Here is an 18619-nt window from a genome sequence, read left to right as displayed (position 1 = left end):
GTGTACCTTGTCGGTGAGAGCGGCAGCGGTGCCGTCACCAGCGCCCTCAGGCTCATGCCCACACAGGACGCCATCTCTAGCATCTTCCACGCCGCCGCCTCTCCCTCCATTACCCATTTATGGATCATCGCCACATTGGCTGCCCAAAAATAGCCACATAGATTTGGCAACACCAGCCCCCCCCCTGTCCCTGCTACGCTCCAGAAACACCCTCTTCACCCTCGGGGTCTTATTCGCCCACACAAATCCCATGATGCTCCTGCTTACCCATTTGAAAAAGGCCTTGGGGATCAAAATGGGAAGGCACTGGAACACAAAGAGAAACCTCGAAAGGACCGTCATTTTGATCGACTGCACCCTACCCGCTAGTGAGAGTGGCAGCATATCCCATCTTTTAAAATCCTCCTCCATCTGCTCCACCAACCGCGTCAAATTGAGCTTGTGCAGGGCCCCCCAACTCCTAGCTACTTGGATCCCGAGGTACCGAAGGCTCCTTTCCGCCCTCTTCAGCGGTGGATCGTCTATCTCCCTTCCCTGGTCCCCTGAATGCACCACAAAGTGCTCACTCTTCCCTAAGTTGAGTTTATACCCCGAAAAGTCACCAAACTCCCGAAGGATCCGCATGACCTCCGCTATCCCCTCCACTGGATCCGCAACATACAACAACAGGTCATCGACATACAACGACACCCGGTGTTCCTCTCCCCCCCCCCCGAACCAATCCCCTCCATTTCCTGGACTCCCTCAGTGCCATGGCCAGCGGCTCAATTGCCAGTGCAAACAACAAGGGGGATAAGGGGCACCCCTGCCTCGTCCCCCGGTACAGCCAAAAGTGCTCCGACCTCCACCGGTTCGTAGCCACACTCGCCACCGGGGGTCTATATAGTAGCCTGACCCAACTGATGAACCCCTCCCCGAACCCAAACCTCCGCAACACTTCCCAAAGATACTCCCATTCCACCTGATCAAAGGCCTTCTCTGCATCCATAGCTGACACTACCTCTACTTCCCCCTCCACCGAGGGCATCATAATCAAATTGAGGAGTCTCCGCACATTAGTATTTAGCTGCCTACCCTTCACAAATCCCATCTGGTCCTCATGAATCACCCCCGGGACACAGTCCTCAATTCTCGTAGCCAGCACCTTCGCCAGCAACTTAGCGTCAACATTGGGGAGCAAGATCGGTCTATACGACCCACATTGCAATGGATCCTTCTCCCGCTTCAAAATCAAAGAAATCAGCGCCCTGGACATTGTCGGGGGCAAGGTCCCCATCTCCCTCACCTTATTAAAAGTCCTCACTGGCAACGGGCCCAGCAGGTCCACGTATTTCCTGTAAAATTCAACTGGGAACCCATCCGGCCCCGGGGCCTTCCCTGCCTGCATGCTCCCCAATCCTTTAACCAGCTCCTCCAGCTCAATCGGCGCCCCCAAACCAGCCACCTGCTCCTCCTCCACCCTCGGGAACCTCAACTGATCTAGGAATGGTCGCATCCCCTCCTCCCCCGCTGGGGGCTCAGACCTGTACAGATCCCCATAGAAGTCCCTAAATACCTTGTTTATTCTCACCGCACTCCGCACTGTATTCCCCCCTCTATCCCTAACGCCACCAATCTCCCTTGCTGCCTCCCTCTTATGAAACTGATGTGCCAGCATCCGACTCGCCTGTCGTGTTGGGTGTTCTGATACACAAATGAACCAACACGGTTGTAGATGGTACAACTCTGTTTTATTGTTCTGTACAATAATAACTATTAACGTCTGGCTGTGGTTCGTACTTCACCAGCTAACCTGTGGACCCAGCCCTTGCACTATCTTAGTGAGGCACTCAGCACATGGTCTATGTCTGAGTGGCACGCTGTGAGCTCTGTGCTCTGAGCTATCTCCTGGTAGAATGAGCGGGAACTGTGGTGTTCCCTGTTTTATAGTGCGTGTGCTGTCACTGGTGATTGGCTGTGATGTAGTGTGTGTGTGTTGGTTGGTCCATCTACCTGTCCATCAGTGCGTGTGTGTGATTGCACCATGATATGTTAATGTGGATATCATGACATCCCCCCCTTTTCACAAGGATATGTGCCGACATGATAATAAATAGAAATGTGTACTGAGTGCATCTGAGTATGTGTGTGCAATATTTACAACATGTACATGAAGCTAAACTATATACAGAGGAAGGTGTCAGGTGCAACAGAGCAACGAGGTTGTACCACTAACAAAACAAGTGCAAATAGCAAACGACGAGAGAGAACTTCTGGAACGACAAGAAAGAAACACGTTAACAGTACTGTAAAACAATTCAGTGAGTCCAATGTGCTAACAGGCTCATAAGTCCAGTCTATCAGGTGGGCGATGAATTCGGTTTGACGGTTAGGGTGGCACACCATTCATCGCCCGGATCAATGCTGTGCACTGGCATCGGCTGGTGGTTCTGACTTGGGGACAACCGGTTCTTGTTTATTACCGCAACGCGGAAGGGTTCCCGGTCATCGGTATAACCGGCCTGCATGTCGTCAGGGTATGATTCAGTATATGGGGGCTGAATGGCCTGCACACCCCTGCGAGGCTGGCAGAATTGTGGAGAGTTGGCAGGTTGAGCTGCTCGACAGCAGGCAGCGTAGTGGCCCATCCTGCCACAGCGGAGGCATTGTCGCGCTTTGGCCAGACATTGCCGCTTTAAGTGGGCGGAGCCACAGTTGCCACACGTCGTGACATCATGGCGTTCGTTGCGCCACCACGCATGTGCGGTGCGGTCCTGCATAGAGCGCGCCTGCGTAGCCCGTCCCACTGCGTTGATGTCCCCTCTTTTGGTGCGTACAAGCGCGGGAGGCCTCGGACAGCGTGCAAAATGGCCGCCCTTGTCCGGGCCGTGGGCCGGGAGGAACTCGAACGACTGGACCCGCTCGGCCTCGTAGGACCCCTGCCGTGCCGATTCAGCCGCCTGGATTTGGGAGTACTGGCAGGTCGTGTTTTTGTGGAGGACGCAGGTCTCGATGGCGGTGGCTAGGGTGAGGCGCTTTATTTTGAGGAGCTGTTGGTGTAGGGTGCCCGAGGTGACCCCAAAAACTATCTGATCCCGAATCATGGAGTCGGAGGTGGCCTCATAGCCGCAGGACTGCGCGAGGATACGGGGGTGTGTCAAATAAGATTGAAAACGCTCATCCTTGCACTGCAGGCGCTGCTGGAAGAGGTACCTCTCGAAGCTCTCATTAACTTCCACGCTGAAGTGTTCCTTAAATTTTAGAAGGACCGTCTTGTATTTCGTCTTGTTCTCGCCTTCCACGAATGCCAGGGAGTTGTAGATGTGGATGGCATGTTGCCCCGCCGTGGAGAGGAGGAGGGCGATCTTCCTGGTGTCCGATGCATTCTCCCTGTCTGTGACTTCTAGGAAGAGTTGGAAGCGCTGTTTAAACAGTTTCCAGTTCACGACAAGATTTCCAGCGATTCGGAGCGGCTACGGCGGGCTGATGGTTTCCATGGCGCAGGATGGCGGATTTCCTAAGAGGGACAGGTAGGTCTCACAGTTGCAGGCGAGTTCCCAGTCCTGGTATCATGTCGTGTTGGGTGTTCCGATACACAAACGAACCAACACGGTTGTAGATGGTACAACTCCGTTTTATTGTTCTGTACAATAATGACTATTAACTTCTGGCTGTGGTTCGTACTTCACCAGCTAACTTGTGGACCCAGCCCTTGCACTATCTTGGTGAGGCACTCAGCACATGGTGTATGTCTGAGTGGCACGCTGTGAGCTCTGTGCTCTGAGCTATCTCCTGGTAGAATGAGCGGGAACTGTGGTGTTCCCTGTTTTATATTGCGTGTGCTCTCACTGGTCATTGGCTGCGATGTTGTGTGTGTGTTGGTTGGTCCAACTACCTGTCCATCAGTGTGTGTGTGTGATTGCACCATGATATATTAATGTGGATATCATGGCATTGCCTTCTCCCCATACTCATACGCTGCCCCTTGCGCTTTCCTCCACTATGCCTCTGCTACCCCCGTGGCCATCAGGTCGAATTCAGTCTGGAGGTTCCGTCGCTCCCTAAGTAGCCCCTCCTCGGGGGCCTCTGCATAACTCCTGTCCACCCTTAAAATCTCCCCCACCAACCTCTCCCTCCTCTCTCTTCTCCCTGTGGGCCCTAATGGAGATTAGCTCTCCCCTGACCACCGCCTTAAATACCTCCCAGACTACCCCCACCTGCACCTCCCCATTGTCATTGGCCTCCGAGTATCTTTAAGTACACCCCCGCACCCGCCTGCACACCCCCTCCTCTGCCAACAGTCCCACATCGAGGTGCCACAGTGGGCGCTGGTCCCTCTCCTCCCCCAACTCCAGCTCCACCCAATGCGGGGTGTGGTCCGAGATGGCTATGGCCAAATATTCCGTTCCCTCCACTTTCGGGATTAGCGCCCTGCTCAAAATGAAAAAATCTATCCGGGAGTAGGCTCTATGAACGTGGAAAAAAAAGGAAAATTCCCTGGCCAGAGGCCTGGCAAACCTCCATGGATCCACTCCCCCCATCTGGTCCATAAACCCCCTGAGCACCTTGGCCGCAGCCGGCCTCTTACCCGTCCTGGACCTAGAACAGTCCAGTGCTGGGTCCAGCACCGTGTTGAAGTCCCCTCCCCTATTATTAAGCTTCCTACCTCCAGATCCGGAATCCGACCCAGCATGCGTTTCATAAATCCGGCATCATCCCAATTCGGGGCATATACGTTCATCAGTACCACCCGAAAATTTAAAATAAATCTTTATTAACACAAGCTTACACACTAACCAAGAATAAATAAATATTTTCACGGTTAAGCTACCTTGTAAAACAGAAACTTGCTTGTGTGTTGACTGTATATGTGAAATGATAATAATCAATGGCACTAAGTCGCAGGTTGCCTCGCCAACTTCTTCTAGATTCTTCTAGTTGTTCATCTTGATGCTCAGTTCAAGACCATGCCAATGTTTCCCAAGAGGTCATTCCACTGCTGCCAGTGCAAATGACACTCTGTCATCTCTCGGTATCTCTACTCTGACTCGTCATTTTTACATCACCCTGATATGTACCTTATTTATGCCAGGTGGAAAAAAATGCGTTAAATGCATTTTAAAAGAACACAGAAGAGACTGATTGGCTGCGGAATGATACCCCATTTGACAAATAGGGCTGAGCAGGTTGTTGTGCTCAACGCCTGTCATCAGACTGCTAACAAGCTATGCCATCTTGCAGTTATTTAATTTACTTATCCTATTTCATTGCTTCCGTAACATTAGTGCGAGCAGAGCAATGTGTCTGACCAGATTAGAGGTGACTGCAACGATGAAACAACTTTATTTGCCAAATCTTTCTGAGCCTGCAGTGTAACATGAACATGGGAGATGCTGACCAATTAAGTTTTTCTTTTGAAAAAGCAGTGACAGTGTGTCTGTTGTACGGGCTGCTGCCTGGATCGTTCGTGGTCAGTTTTACCATCTCACACTGGACGATTCTCGCAAATCTCTCAAATCAATGTCCACATTGACTCTTCCCAATTTTTACAGATGCTATCTGGCTGCATGACAGCCTGGTATGGCAACTGCTCGGCCCAAGACCATAAGAAACTACAGAGAGTCGTGAACACAGCCCAGTCCATCACGCGAACCCGCCTCCCATCCATTGACTCTGTCTACACCTCCCGCTGCCCGGGGAAAGTGGGCAGCATAATTAAAGACCCCTCCCACCCGGCTTACACACTCTTCCAACTTCTTCCATCAGACAGGAGGTACAGAAGTCTGAGAACACGCACTAACAGGTTCAAAAACAGCTTCTTTCTCGCTGTTATCAAACTCTTGAATGACCCTCGTATGGACTGAGCTGATCTCTTCATACATCTTCTCTATTGAATAGTACTGCACTCCCTACGCTTCACCCGATGCCCGTATCTATGCATTTATTGTGCATTTATTTATGTCCTATGTTTTTTCATGTATTAAACGATCTGTCTGGACTGTATGCAGAGCAACACATTTCTCTGTACCTCGGTTCACGTGACAATAAATCAAAACAAATCACCATTTACTTATACATTTTTTTGAACCTCAGCTGTACAGCTAATTTCCACCCCCCAAAACTTCGACATGATGCTTTGATATTTACAATACAAGAGGCATTTTAATGTAATCACATTAAAGTTGTTAATTCCACACTTTTTTGAGCATGAATATTTACCAATTATAATTGAAAAAAAAGACAGATTGAAAAACATTGATACTTTTGGACTCTATTGAACTTTTACCTGTGTCCCCTGATCAGTCTGGATACCACATTATATAACGAACGCAATTCAGCAGACGAAAGTTAAAGTCCGGTTTTGGACGCATTTGGCGGGGTGTTTTGCCAGGCCATGTTGGCGAGATCGCGGCCTGTATTCACCGGCACCTGGTGCCAAAACAGTGCCCCTATGAGAATCTCGATGTTACTGGCTCCCACGCTGTCTGATTCGCTCGACTCTGCTTTCAGGCGCTCCCTCACCACACTATCCCAGTCAACAGATAAACATGGCAGCGCCCAAACCTGCTCCTCACTTTGGCTATGTCGATCTCACAAGGTTTCTCGAGGCTGTGGCTGAGCACCTTGTTCCCGGAGGGGGTCGGGGGCCCAGCAGCAGGGTGAGCAATGCTGCCTATAAGGCAGTGGCAGCGGCTGTCAGTGCGGGCTGTGTGACAGAGGATCACCGTCCAATATAGGTAGAGGACAGATGACCTCCTGCGAGCTGCAAGAGTAAGTCACCACCTCTCTCCTGGAATCAGTCCCGCCTGCCACCCCTCAAATTCCTAATCTCCCTGCCAAATCCATTCGCTGACACCTCGTATCCTCCCCATATCCGATCTTCAAGCTTGTTCCTCAGAACCCCCTGGCACCTACAAGCACAACCCCTTCAAGTCCAGGTGGGGTGTCCAGCTGCTATAGAACCCCCCTGACCCAGCAAACATGTGGCTCACATTGCTCTTTGTCCCGCAGGAGAAGAGAGCCCATAATAAGCGGGAAAGGGCCAAGACGAGGGGAGGAATTGTCACCCCCAAACGGGCCCTGGAAATTTGGGGTTGCCCGATGTTATGGTCCAGGGTTTACAGAACCCCAATGTTTATCATGCAGTTCACCTGACCCACAACTTTAAATAGATTTTGGTTATGGGGAACACAAGGGCCCACTTTGCAGGTGTGATGCAACAGAGAACTAAGAGTATTTTTAAACAAAAAACAATGTTTATTCTATGAACCCAGTTAACATTTTATAAACATACAGTGAACATCTTAGCAACCATCAATTCAAATGCACCCCCCCCCCCAAAGAATACAGTACTCTATAAGACATCCATGAGACAAAAAACCTTTTTACAGAAGGACAGCCGGTTTAAATTCTCTACTGAGAACAGTTACCACTTTGAAATCATCAAATGAACATTCTTTAGTTTGCAGAAATTCATACACATCTTGCTGTGACTGCAGAATCTCGAAATCTAAAACAAAACTAAACAGAGCCACAAAGCAGCTTTCCAGCTCACAATGAAAGTGAAAAACAGAAAGGCAACCGAGCTCCACCCACACTCTGACATCACTGCTGCCATTTGAGAAACACACAGAGGGCGATTCTCCGAGCCCTGCGCCGGGCCGGAGAATCGGCGCAACCGCGCCCCGATGTCGGTGCGCGATTCTCCGAGGTGCGGAGAATCGCCGCCATTTGCGTCGCCACGGACCGCTGGAACCGCGCCAATACGACAGAGTCCCGCCGGCGCTGTTTACCCCTGTCGCTGCTGGTGAGAACTCTGCGCGAACGGTCGGGGGGCGGCCTGTGGGGGTGGAGGGTGGCTCCTTCACCGGGGGGGGCGGGTGGGGAGGCCTCCAATGGGGTCTGGCCCGCGATCGGGGTCCACCGATCGGGGTCCACCAATCGGCGGGCCGGCCTCTCCCCCCTCCCGGGTCTACTTTCTGGCACGGCCGGCCCCTGAACACCGACGCCATGTTGAGTCGGGGCCAGCGCACTAAAGAGTCCCCCGCGCATGCGAAGGTTGGCATGGCCCAACTGCGCATGCACGGGTTGGCACGGCGCGCATTTGGTGCCGTGAAAGGAGGCTGGAGCGGCGTGAACCACTCCAGCGACGTGCTGGCCCCCTGTGGGGTCCAGAATCAGTTGTACCCGGGCCCGGTTCGCGCCATCGTTAAACACGACGGCGTTCACTACAGCGCGAACACTTGGGCTCCATATTGGAGAATCGCGCCCAGATTTCTTAAAAGGACTCTTACATGACACCGAGAAGAGAACAGTCACCGACAGTGAAGTTGGGCTGCACCAGAGAGGTGAGGATCCACTCAGCCGAACGCATCTCACAAGCTTGACATTCTCCCATTGATTCTGTCTACACCTCCCGCTGCCTCAGGAAGGCAGACAGCATTATCGGAGGCCCCTCCCACCCAGGCTTTGCCCTCTTCCAGACCCTTCCATCAGGCAGAAAAAACAGAAGTCTGAAGACCCGCACATCCAGACATAGGAACAGCTTCTTCCCCACAGCTACTAGACTCCTCAATGACTCTCCCTCGGACTGATCTGTTCTCTGTAAGAACAATGTTCATGACACGCTATGCTGCTCTTGCTCATATATTGCTTGCGTGGCCCTTGTTCCGCACTGTAACCAATCATTAATTGTTGATGCACCCTGTTGATTATTCTCTTGTCTGCTATGTACGCACTGTACGTTCCCTTGGTCACAGAAAAATACTTTTCACTGTACTTCGATACATGTGACAACAAATATCAATCAATCAATCAATTTGCCTGTCTCAAGTGAGTTGTTCATGTCTGACAAAATGATCCTTCCCTCTCACTGACCGCATATCCATTGTCTCACAATGATATTCTCGGCATTTTGGGTGAGATCTGCAACTCGCCATCGGGGGGCAGGCCGGGTGAATCACAAAATGGTTCGCGCCCAGTGCAAATCTCGATTTTTCCCTCTCCCACTATTCACCCTGCGTACCCAGATTTGCACCGGGAGCAAAGCGGATGCTGAATCATACATAGAAAATAGAAGCAGGAGGAGGCCATTCGGCCATTCAACCTGCTCTGCCTTTCATTATGATCATGGCTGATCATCAAATTCAATACCCTGATCCCATCTTTCCCCCATATCTCTTGATCACTTTAGCCCCAAGAGCTATATCTAATTTCTTCCTGAAATCACGTAACATTTTGCCCTCTACTACTTTCTGGGAGAAGAAAGTTCTCCTCACCTCAGTTCTAAAAGACCTTACTTTCAAACTATGACCCCTAAAGCAGGGGCTGGTCTGGCACAGTAGGCTAAACAGCTGGCTTGTAATGCAGAACAAGATCAGCAGCGCAGGTGCAATTCCCATACCGGCCTCCCCGAACAGGCACCGGAATGTGGCGACTATAGGCTTTTCACAGTAACTTAATTGAAGCCTACTTGTGACAATAAGCGATTATTATTATTATTAGTTCTGGACTCGCTCACCATCGGGAACATCCGTTAGGAATCTACCCTGTCTAATCCTGTTAAAATGTTATCAGCTTCTATAAGATCCCTTCTCGCTCCACTCCCTCCATAGCAAGAAATCCTCCCTCAGATAAGGGCACCAAACTGCACACAATACTCCAGATGTGGCCTCACCAATGCCCTAAACAATTGTAGTAAAACATCCCTATTCCCATACTCAAATCCTCTCGCTACGAAGGCCTACGTACCATTTGCTTTCTTTATTGCCTGCTGTACCTGCACGCTTACTTTCAGTGACTGATGCACGAGGGCACAAAGGTATCGCTGAGTATCCACCTCTCTCAATTTATACCCATTCAAATAATAATCTGCCTTCCTATTTTTACTACCAAAGTGAATAACCTCACATTTATCCACAAAATACTGCATCTGCCATGCATGTGCCTACTCTCTCAGCCTGTCCAAATCCTGATGTACCTCTGCATCCTCCTCACAGCACACCCTCCCACCCAACTTTGTATCATCTGCAAATTTGGAGATAATACTTTTAGTTCCCTCATCCAAATCATTAATATATAATGTGAACAGTTGGGGTCCTAGCACAGATCTCTGTGGTACCCAACTGGTCACTGTCTGTTAATTGGAAAAAGACCCATTTATTCCACCATTTTTCTTCCTGTCAGCTAACCAGCTTTCTAGAGACTACCCGCAATTCCTTGAGCTTTATCGTGCCCAACAATGCGGCAATAAAAATGTCTCTCTTTTTCAAGAATGTGACAAACTGAAATCATGAAGTTATAACCATTTGTGGTAATTTGATAGGCTTTATCTTGATCGAAAATTGAAACTTAAATGAAGAACTCCACTACCTCGGCAGGTTTGGGGGTGAGTCCTGGACTGTCCCCAAGGACTTGTTGCTGGTGTTCACATTCCAAAACCTGGCCGTGTCAAATGTTACTAGTCCGACAGCAGTACACCAATAAGAAACCAAATTAGTTAGGAAATTATTGAGTACAGTTTTGGGTTAATGCTCACAGTCCTGTTTATTTGGTCTACAAAATCTAACTTTAGGAAGCTGAATGAATGTTATGGGCTCATTCCCTGTAAGGGATTTTTCCCAATATTTTGAAGGAACAAACTGGAACTTCCTGGCAGTGAACCCAATGAGCAATGTTGTACATTTCCGTCAGGAATTGAACCAGCTTTCAAAAGCTCTTTCCTCTTCCTTTTCATGTAATGCGTATTTAGCTCATACAGTTGTTTAAACGATGATATTGACATCATGAATCTCTGTGGATTTTAGGTTGTCTACCATATCAAAGTTAAGTCGCCCCATAAGATTAAGACGTGGTGTTAGCATTCTCATAACATCAGCTTTGTTTCGATCAATCCTCATTTTGCTTGTCTAGATTTGCCACTCTGCCAATTGCTGACTTGTGCAGTCTGCATACTGAAATTGTACAGTACCTCACTGACTGCAAAAGCTCTGGTTTCCTGAGGTCATGAAGCTCTTTTTCTTTTTATCGCTATTGATGTTACTTTAAGTAGCAGTGTAAAATGTTTGAAACAGCATAGTCTACAGTGAGCTTTATAGCATCTGGGTTTTTTTAGGTGCTATGCACCAACTCAAAAATAGGGTCAGGGATGTGCAGGCACACCTCTGATGGACAATGCACATGACACATCTTGGTAAAGGGTTATGCACATGTGCGGCCAATGGCTGCATCGTGTAGAGCAGGTAGATCACAACGTCAATCAGTACGCAACACATATTCAATCCCAGAACTGCCATTTTCAATCTCCACATTCCAACCAATGCCCTGTCTTAACCTTGTACAGGTGAACACATTAAAAGGCACATAGCTCCCCCCCCCCCACCCCCACTCCCCGGGAGCATAATTTAAAGGTATTGGGAAAGACTTACATGTTAGTTTATGGATTTTTGTTTAATGGTTATTGGTGCAATTCTCCATGTTGCTGGAGTTTTCCTGTTCTTGCCTAAAATTTCAATAGTCTACAGGGAGTGAATGGCTGGAAAAGTACTTTACTCTTAACTTAAAAGCTTGTGTTAAAACAAATTGCTTCCAGGCATGGGTGGCCTCGTCAGGCTTCCTTGAAGGGAGGTCATGGAGAGCAGGACACGCTGCTCAAAGAGGGAGGAGGAGGAGGGGAAGAAGGGATGTGAGCAGAATACCATATCCATTGAGGGTCTTTAGGGAGCAATTCATTTACCTCAACTTCAGCGATGGCAAATATTTGAGTCACCTTTGTTTCATTATAAAACATGACATCAATCTGTCAATTCTGCAGTCACAACTGCAACCTCAAAGCAGGGCAAGGGCATTAGTGCCTGTGGCTGTCAATGTTACTGTTGCTCTTAAATAATTGTATACAGTCAGTTTCTCCCAGAATACTGCCAAAGATACGAGCAACATCTTGTAGTTTGGCACACATACAGCTGCCTAAGCATCTGGGTTTCGTTATACAGAGAGGGATAGTTTAAACTTATTCCCTGAAAATCTTGGAGCATGCTGCCAGAGATTCACCCACTGTTGAAAGTATCACAGCCCAGATTCACTTTGCCCTCATTGTCTGAAAGGATGGTGGAGGCAGAGACGTTCATAACATTTAAGAAGTATTTAGATATGCACTTGCGATGCTAAGGCATACAAGGCGATGGGCCAAGTGCTGGAAAGTGGAATTAGAATACTTAGGTGGGTGTTTTTCATGATGGACTGAAGGGTGTTTTCTGTGCTGTCTATGACCCTATGGGCGCGATTTAACAACCCAGCACGGATCTGGGTACGCCGGTTAAATGTCGGAAAAGGGCAAAGTTGATTTGCCATCTAACCGGCCTGCCCGATGGCGAGTTCCGGATCGCGCTCAAATATGGCGTGCATATCATTGACACTAATTACCACCAATTTCCATCTCAATAGCGAGACTGAAGTTGAATTAGCCGGCTCCTCAGCCAGAAATCACATGGGCGTCAATTAGTACTGGAACTGTGGTAGCACAATGGCTAGCCCTGTTGCTTCATGGTGCCAGAGGCCCGGGTTCGATTCCCAGCTTGGGTCACTGTCTGTGCGGAGTTTACACGTTCTCCCAGTATTTGCGTGGGTTTCCTCCGGGTGCTCGGGTTTCCTCCCACAAGTCCCAAAAGACGTGCTGCTAGGTGAATTGGACATTCTGAATTCTCCCTCAGTGTACCTGAACAGGCGCCGGAGTGCAGCGACTTGGGGATTTTCACAGTGACTTCATTGTAGTGATAATGTAAACCTACTTGTGACACCAATAAAGATTATTGTTATTTAAAACAGTGAAGCCGGCACACTGGCTACTGAGGGGAACTGAGGAGGTGAGCAGCCATTTTGATTTTCTGGCGTACAGCTCAAGGGCACCGAAGCTGCTGCCCAAATGCACGGGGAGTTTGGGCTTGGTCAGGGGCTGAAGTGTTCCAGGTCGGGGTTGCCCCTAAGCCGGGGGGGTGAGCAGGCGCTTTTCTCCGCGAGGCCTTCAAGCCATCTTTCAATATTATGGTCACCCATTACAGGGGCAACTACAGCTGCTGCCTGTCTGTCCTTCTAAACTTGCTGCCTCTCCATCCCATGGAGACTGTCAGGGACCTATGGGCACCGTCAGGGAGGAGGAAGCGCTGGAGGCCAACATAGTGCCAACGACGGAGGTCTCCAGTTCCTCCGATTCGCCCTCTCCTGAGACCGGCGCATCTCAATGACAGCGGGCAGAACAGGGTGGCATGGCGATGCCCTCCAAGGCACATCCGCCAAGGGCATTACAGGCCATAGGGCGTGGAAAGCAGTAGGCTGCCTCCATCTCTGATGTGCAATCTTGGGACACACTTAGACGTGGCAGTAAACCATGCAAGATCAAGAAGATTGAGGATCACTGAATGGGAACTGGGGTGTGGTCATTATCTATAGCTAGTGGCAATGGAAATGCCAAATGTACACTGTTAAATCATGTTGCAACTGATACATGTGAAGCCTCTGTCACATTAATCTTTACAGCAGATGCCTGCACCCCCATCCCTGTTGCCCTCCATTCTTCCCAACCCCTCATCCACAGGCACAGTGGTCCAAGATCGAACGCTTTTGATGCAGACCCCATTTAGAGGATGGGGGTAAGAGCATTGTCAGCAGAAAGACAGGAGTCAGACTTTGGCATAAGCTGAGGAACATCAGAGTACTCATGACAATAAGTGATTATTATTATATGGAGTGATCATCATTTTGCTGCCTTGTATATTGACCCCCCCTGACTCTGCTGACGTTGGCCAATCACGGAGGGTGGAACACGGTAGTCGGGATGGGGGGGGGTGGGGGGGGCGATGGGTGGGAGGATGGGGAATTGGTGTGAGCTGTTGGATAAAGCCTCATCCTATGAGAAGCGGCTGAGTATGAGGGCGTCGCTAGTCCTCCGGGCATGCCAGACACTTTGCGCTGCCTTCATCATCCAGCTCCTCCTGTACCTCCTGCCCAGATCTTTTACTATCCCCTCCTGATCTGTCTCCTCCTCCTCCTCATCCTCCTCAGACGAAGCTGCATGTTCCTCCTCCTCCTCATCCCCCTGCACGTCGCCCTACTGCTGTGCAAGGGTGTGGAGTGCACAGCAGACCACCACAAAGTGTAAGACCCTCTGGGGGTTTACAGCAGTGGACCACCAGAGCGGTCCAGGCATCGGAACCACATTTTTGGCAGTCCGATGCACCACTCAATGACAGCACAGGCGGCAACATGGACCTCATTATATTGGTCTCCGCTTTGGTCTCCAGCCTCCTTACTGGTGTAATCGGCCAGGACATCAGCGGGTAGCCCTTATCCTCCCAAGAGGCAGCTTGCCACCCTGGGATGGTCCTCGAAGACTCTGGAAATGTCTGAGCGTCCCAGGATATAAGCTGTCGCGCACACTCCCTGGGAAGCGTGCACACACACGTGCATGATCCGGAGGTGGTGGCCGCACACGAGTTTAACATTCAGAGAGTGGAACCCCTTCCTGCTAATGAAGGGCACCTCCTGATTCCCCGGTGCGTGCAAGGCGACATACATGCCATCAATTATCCTCTGTACCTAATGCATCCTGGCTGTGGTGGAGAATCCCGCTGCCCGGGCATCTTGATGGGCTTGGCCCAACTCAAAGTTGATACATTCTGCTGCCCTGGCATACATGCATTTGGTTTTTCTTTTACAAGTAATTTTTATTAAATTTTCATAAAATACCAATAACAAAATGAAAAAGGAACCCAACCGGGTTAAGTACAAAACACAGTCTAGAAAAGCAACCCTCCATACCCCCTTTCCCCCTGTACATAAATAATAAATTAACATTGGCACCCTGACTTAACACAACAGGTATATACACCCCCTCAGACCCTCCAGTGTAAATAACAAAAACAAAAATAAAAATAAAGTAAAGTAAACCCCCCCCCCACCACCCTCCCCGAGTTGCTGCTGCCATTGACCAATGTCTACCGTTCTGCCAGGAAGTCTAAGAACGGTTGCTACCGCCTAAGGAGCCCTTGTACCGACCCTCTCAAGGCGAATTTCACCCTGTCCAACTTAATAAACCCTGCCATATCGTTGATCCAGGATTCCATGCTTGGGGGCCTCGCATCCTTCTACTGAAGAAGAATCCTTCGCCGGGCTACCAGGGACGCAAAGGCCAGAATTCCGGCCTCTTTTGCCTCTTGCACTCCCGGCTCCTCTGCCACCTCAAATATTGCGAGCCCCCAGCCCCGTTTGATCTTGGATCCTACCACCCTCGACACCGTCCTCGCTATGCCCTTCCAAAATTCCTCCAGCGCTGGGCACGCCCAGAACATATGGGTGTGATGTGCTGGGCTCCCTGAGCACCTAACACACCTCTCCTCATCCCCCCAAAACCGGCTCATCCTTGTCCCGGTCATGTGTGCCCTGTGCAGCACCTTAAACTGTATGAGGCTGAGCCTCGCGCACGATGAGGAAGAGTTCACCCTCCCTAGGGCATCTGCCCACGTCCCCTCCTCAATCTCCTCTCCCAACTCCTCCTCCCACTTGCCTTTCACCTCCACCACCGAGGCCTCCTCCTCCTGCATCACCTGGTAAGTTTCCGAGATCTTCCCCACTCCAACCCACCTCCCCGAGATCACCCTGTCCTGTACTGTGTGTGGCAGCAGCCGCGGGAATTCCACCACCTGCCTCCTGGCAAACGCCCTTACCTGTAAGTACCTGAAGGTGTTCCCCGGGGGGGAGCCCATGCTTCTCCTCCAGCTCACCTAGGCTCGCGAACTTCCTGTCCACAAACAGGTCCCCAACCTTCGTATCCCTGCCCTGTGCCACCCCGAAAACCTTCCATCTGTTCTCCCTGGGACAAACCGGTGGTTCTCCCGTATTGGGGTCCACACCGAGGCCCCAGCTTCCTCCCTGTGCCGACTTCACTGCCCCCAGATTTTGAGAGCAGCCGCCACCACCGGGCTCGTGGTATACCTCTTGGAGGGCCCCCAGACTCGTACCCACACAAAACGCCGTCTCCAACCTCTTCCATGCAGCCCCCTCCCCCTCCATCACCCACTTGCGCACCATCGTTGCATTGGTGGCCCAGTAGTACCCACAGAGGTTGGGCAGCGCCAGCCGCCCCCATCTCTACTCTGCTCCAGGAACACCCTTCTCACCCTCAGAGTCCCTCGCGCCCACACAAACCCCATTATGCTCCTGTTGACCCGCCTAAAAAAGGCCTTCAGGATAAACACGGGGGGGGGGCACTGGAACAGGAATAAAAACCTTGGGAGTACCTTCATTTTGACTGACTGCACCCTACCCGCGAAGGACAGCGGCAACGCGTCCCACCTCTTGAACTCCTCCTCCATTTGCTCCACCAGCCTTGTGAAATTAAGTCTATGCAGGGCCCCCCAGCTCCTGTCCACCTGGACCCCCAAATACCTGAAGCTCCTCTCCGCCCTGTTTAATGGGAGCTCGCCAATCCCACTCTCCTGGTCCCCTGGGTGAACCAAGAACAGCTCGCTCTTCCACATGTTGAGCTTGTACCCCGAGAAATCCCTGAATTCCCTAAGGAATTCACATTACCTCCGGCATTCCCCCCACCGGGTCCGCCACATATAGCAGCAAGTCGTCCGCATAGAGCGACACCCTATGCTCCTCCCCACCCCACACCAACGCCCTCCAGTTCCTCGACTCCCTCAGTGCCATAGCCAGGGGTTCAATCGCCAGTGCGAAGAGCAGGGGGGACAGGGGACACCCCTGCCTTGTCCCTCGGTGCAACCGAAAGTACTCGGACCTCCTCCTGTTTGTGGCCACACTTGACATCGGGACCTCATACAACAGCCTAACCCACCTGACAAACCCCTCCCCAAACCCAAACCTCTTCAGCACCTCCCACAGGTACCCCCACTCTACCCTATCGAAGGCTTTCTCAGCGTCCATCGCCACCACTATCTCCGCCTCCCCCTCCCTCGCCGGCATCATGATAAAGTTCAAAAGCCTCCGCACATTCGCGTTCAACTGCCAAAGACCAATGACGCCTGCACACCTTGGGCCGTTAAATCGCGCCCAATGACCCTATGACTCAAATTCTCCTGCGACTTTCTGCAGCCACAATCTCACCTTTAAGAGGTGCAGGCTACCCTTAAGAATGGCCAACTATTTACTAAGTCAATCTTTATGCTATTGTCTGCAGCCAATGAACAGAGTGGGTAATGCTGGCTGAATTCTGCAATCATGCAATGAAGAAGGCAGCAACAATTTAACACAATGAAGAGGTGTGGGTTAATTGTGCACTTTAATCACTACACCCATTTTCAAGGATTAGCCGACTGAAACACTTGACATATCTTAATCATAGAGGCCACTTTAATAAAATCCTAACATATCCAGACACAGAGCTTCTTACATTATCCACAGATATTGAATACTGACCAGTTTCAACTTGTTTTTTTATACCAGCTAGATATGGAATTGATTGGTTGCGAGAACTGCATGCAGGCAATGGCACATCCCTTGCCAATGGGAATAACTGTTCTGGCTCTGTCCTTAAGACTGCAGTTATACTGATACAACCGATTCAAACCAGGAATTACAGTACTGGGAGGTGGCACTGCCTGCTCATTTTTCATTTTCAGGTGCTCAGATACATGTGCAAAGCTTTAATCCTGAACAGTGAACTTGAGCTATATTGATAGCACAGCGGGGATCGTTAAAGCAATTTTTGCTTGAGTTTGTAAGAGCCCAAGTTTGATGCTGACGCTGCACAATTTTTGATTCCAGTTTTGCTCTGCACCGAATGATATATAACAGCACACAAGAGTTCTATTCCATGTGCTGTCAAGCTGAAGCTCTGAAACATGGTCTCCTTCTGAGAGCCTTGCTGGAGCTGACTCCAAAGTTATCCTGTGACCGATGCGTTGCTACAAAGTGGGAACGCCAATGTGCTGAACCCCAAGGACTGGGTGGAGAATCAAAACCACCCGGAAGAAAGCTGGGACAGCGCCTTCACACTAAAAGTCACCTGGAATCCTCCAGAGGATTTCTTCAAGTTACACAAATTTCTGCGTTTACACCCTGAAATGCCAGCACTAATCTTAGAAAATAAATTCTCAAACTGTAGAAATAAATAAATGGATTTATTTTGAAGGTGGAGTTGGTGAACGAGCTGAGCAATAGTTGGCACCACCACCTCAGCACTTTTCCTCGCTGTCACCTACAGTAATGTGAATGCCACAGCTCGCAACTAAAGTCAGTCGTTCAAAGTATGATGTTTTGTTTCCTTCCAGAAAAACAGCTACCTACCTGATCCAGCAGATTAAAGGATAAACTTGACTGAGTGATCAGAGAGGCAGTTCAACAGGAGATCGTGCAGCATCCATGGATTAAATTCCACCAGTCCCTGGGAGAAGAGACTGAACATGGTGTGGGAGGCAAGGGGGGTGAGGAGTGGGGGGGGAGAGGGGGGGAGAGAGAGAGAAGAAAATAGAGGAAAGCTGCATCAGGACATTGTAATACGTCCACGGAGGCACAAGTCCCGTCACCAGAATTCCTTTTATTTACAAACCCAACAGCTGAACAACCATGACATTCAGTTTGCTGTCTACACCGGGAGTGCAGAGGATCTGATACTTCTTGTTATACA

The 18619-nt window shown here is 50.1% G+C and overlaps 1 long non-coding RNA gene across 1 annotated transcript in view; it reads right to left on the bottom strand.

The window, feature by feature from the left end:
• Nucleotides 1-18391, bottom strand: part of LOC140395913 (uncharacterized) — a 99313-nt gene extending 80922 nt beyond the window's left edge. The window contains exon 1 of the long non-coding RNA XR_011936389.1: nt 18280-18391. This is a non-coding gene — a long non-coding RNA (uncharacterized lncRNA). The remainder of the gene's footprint in view (nt 1-18279) is intronic.
• Nucleotides 18392-18619: the final 228 nt, after the last annotated feature.

The sequence above is a fragment of the Scyliorhinus torazame genome, chromosome 19, assembly GCF_047496885.1.
Source record: "Scyliorhinus torazame isolate Kashiwa2021f chromosome 19, sScyTor2.1, whole genome shotgun sequence".
Lineage (NCBI taxonomy): Eukaryota > Metazoa > Chordata > Chondrichthyes > Carcharhiniformes > Scyliorhinidae > Scyliorhinus > Scyliorhinus torazame.
The sequence above is the reverse complement of the archived record's forward strand: the minus strand, read 5'-3'. Positions and strand labels throughout refer to the sequence as shown.